The following is a 3,574-nucleotide window of genomic DNA, read 5'->3' as shown; positions in this document are numbered from 1 at the left end:
GCCGAGTGATCACTGCTAAATAGATGATGAAAGGCCCTTTATACTCCTGATGGAGAACGGTGAACTGTGATGTCATAGATAACTTGTTATGATCGGTAAACTGTAAGTCTGCCTCTAGTGGTGAAGCGTGGAAATACAACTGAATGGGAATCCTCTCTAACACCATTACACATTTTTAATTAATTTCAGTTTTTGGTCTGTCAGTGAAAACACGTCGCTTTAAATGATTTAAATGGAAATGTAAAGTTGTAAGTAAGAAAATGTGAGGTTTAGTCGCAGTCAGTCGGCAGGAAGCTGCGACCATCCGGTCAGGCGACATTCGACTCTCACTGCCGGTTACTTGAAGCCCCGCCCCCTGTCAAAGATAACCTCCAAACACCAATAGTCTTTGAAATCTCTCCGAAACATTAAATACTAATAATATACATATATCAGAAACATGTTCCTGAAGGCGGCCCATTGCCATGCCCACACACTCCAGGAGCTCCGCCTGGAACCACACACCTAAAACCTTTCCCAATTTACAGAAGCCTAAAGGTCACGGACAGAACTACAGTTCTCTCCTCAGTGCGGAAGCAGTTCTCCACACGAATCGCTTGACCGCTCTATCCGACTGCGAGCTGTGGGTCACATCAGGTCACAGGTTCAGCTTCGGCCATCTACGTCTGTATGTGTGTGTGCGTTTGTGTGTGTGTGTATGGGGTGGGGCTTAAAAAACAAACAAAAAAATCTGCTGAACAGGCCGCTTTAGACTGCGCTTTACACAGTGTAGGACGAAGGGACACATCGGAGGTCACAGGGGTCAAAACCAGATTCTTGCGCGTATTCGGGTTACTTCCTATTTGATTCGGTTTCCTCAGCGTTATGCAAAACACTCGTGGTGTGTTTATTGCTGTATAGACATAAAGTACATATAAAGTAAAGAATATCTATATTATTAAGATTTCCAAAACCTGAACAAATGGCACGTGTTTTGTATGAATGTATATCGAGCAGAAGTCCAGGGGAACGTCAGGTACAAGACGTCCGCACACTAACGCATACGTCTTGACGCTGGAAATTGAATGCACACACATTTACCTTTGTGGCGTTTGGCAGACGCTTTTATTCTGACCAACTTTCATTTATCTCAGTTATAGTGCTTGGATTTGAACCCATGACCTTTGGATCAGAAGTGCAACATTTTATCCACTGAGCTACACACGATCATTATGGGGTCACGGCGTTCCTTTAGGGGTGGGACGTAAATCAATCTAGTGAGGGTTTCATTATCTTTAAAACAAGGACTAGTGTGTGATGAGGCATGGAATCAGTTCCATAAGGTTCCAGGTGCTGGATGGATGGATGGAAGGGAGGAAGAAAGGATGGATGGATGGATGGATGGATGGATGGATGGATGGATAGATAGATAGATAGATAGATAGATAGATAGATAGATAGATAGATAGATAGATAGATAGATAGATAGATAAGTTGGGGGGACAGATGAACAGACAGAAAACAAATTTATAGCGATAAATCCCGTAATTTCCGGACTATTAAACGCACCCAAATATAAGCCACTTAATTTGACACAGATTTTTATTTTGAACATAAATAAGCTGCACCTGTCTATAAGCCGTGTCTACACTGAAACTAATGAACTTTACACAGGATTTAACGAAAGACAGTGTCTGTTACACGGCTTGTATCTAAACAGTAGCCTACCAAGAAAGTCATTGTTCACTGTCTTCCTCCTTCCTTTCACAACTATTTCTCTCGAGAGTTTATCTTTTGGCATCGTCGTGTGTTTAAAAATCACCATCGGTGAATCTTTTCTCCTGATGCCGTGCAGCTCAGATTGTGCAGCTCAAATTGATTTAATATAAAGAGTTTCATTGGTTCACCTGGACCTGTTCTGCAATTTCATTGGTCTAATATTATGGGGCTCAGTTTTTGGATTAAAGCGTGTGACCCGGGAAAAACCCAGGAAAAATCCATAAATTAGCCGCTTTATTGTTCAAGCCGCGGGGTTCAAAGCATGGGGAAAAAAGTAGCGGCGTATAGTCTGGAAAATACGATACATAGAATTATGATGTTTGTCAATGTAGATCAAACTGAAAATTCTATCTGTAGAGCTACTGTTGAATAGTCAATAAGTGAGTCAAAGGTGTGTGTGTGTGTGTGTGTGTGTGTGTGTGTGTGTGTGTGTCCAAAGTGAAACCGATAATATTTTCCACACCCCCCAAGAAGCAGGTTGTTCGGATAGTTGGTCTCTATCAGGGGTGTCAGGATAAACATTTATTGAACACAGTAAAAGAATGTTTTTTGAACATAAATATGAATAAAAACAGACAGGAATATTATTCCAGAATAAATTAACTTAAACTTTAAATACCTTAAAATATTTTGCTCTCCATAAAAATCTCTCCTGTCAAAATGATACAAGTTAGAAATATAAACATGCTGCGAAAAGAACCCCTGAACAAATCAATAAAAATGGTGCTTTTAAGTAAACGTTAAAATAACAACAAATCAAAACAATCAGATTTCTTTGCTTTTATGTCATTTTATAAATAAAATAATCTTAAACTTAAAATAAATTAAAATATTTTGCTCTCCATAATAATATCTCCAGTCAAACACCAGACGTCTCACAGCTTCATCATGCAGCTCTTCAGAAACTCTCCCTCAGTAAATAACCGGCTGATGTGACTCTGATTTCTCCTCTGTTTTCACACCAGCTTCACTTTGTGATATTGCTCTGGTGAAAAACGTCTGCTGAAATGTCAGATTCTTCTTTAACTCTTCTACTTTCTGTATCTTCTGCTCTGCATTCAGCTTTTTCAGCTTCTCCTTCAGCTTCAATTCCTTAATTACAGCCATATTCGCTCGACTAATAAGACAAGCAAACATACTATAATACTTCATAGAAATACAATAGAGAACTATGGCCGGTGTTGTGCCTAATTCAGACGCCCGGTCTGGACATTATTATTATTATTATTTGTGTAGGTGTGTCACAGCAAGTTTGGTAACTCTTCATATGAAGGAAAAAGAAATAGAGCGGGGTGTTGGATCAGAATTCAGACAAGGGGTTTACATTCAGCTTACCTAAATAATACCCCCCTAAAAAATACAGCTGTCCATGTTGTTAGATTAAATGTAGTATTTTACACATACATTATTACTTGTGTATTTGTATCACAGCAAGTTTGGTAACTTTTTTTACTTGTGTATCTGAGTAATTTCAGTGAGTCTAGGTATTAACGCAAAATAAATACGCGGTTAGAATTCACGCAGGTGGTTTTAAAAGCAAATGATTACATTCCTGAGTTTATTCTGCCATGTACAGGAAGCTGTCTACGTTTTCTTCAAATTAATCTTTTGGCTTTAGGATCAGGAAAACATTTGACCCAACCTTCCGTGTTTTTAGTGCCACCTACAGGAAATACGACGGTACTGTCCGCGTGCACGTATTGTATTTCTATGGAGTATTATAGGATGTGTGTGTCTCCGTGTGCGTGCGTGCGTGCATGAGAGAGAGCGAGGGTGACCTTTGCTCAATGAGCTCTCAGAACTACAAAGAGTCTAC

The sequence above is a fragment of the Silurus meridionalis genome, chromosome 22 (genome assembly GCF_014805685.1).
Source record: "Silurus meridionalis isolate SWU-2019-XX chromosome 22, ASM1480568v1, whole genome shotgun sequence".
Taxonomy (NCBI): domain Eukaryota; kingdom Metazoa; phylum Chordata; class Actinopteri; order Siluriformes; family Siluridae; genus Silurus; species Silurus meridionalis.
The sequence above is the reverse complement of the archived record's forward strand: the minus strand, read 5'-3'. Positions refer to the sequence as shown.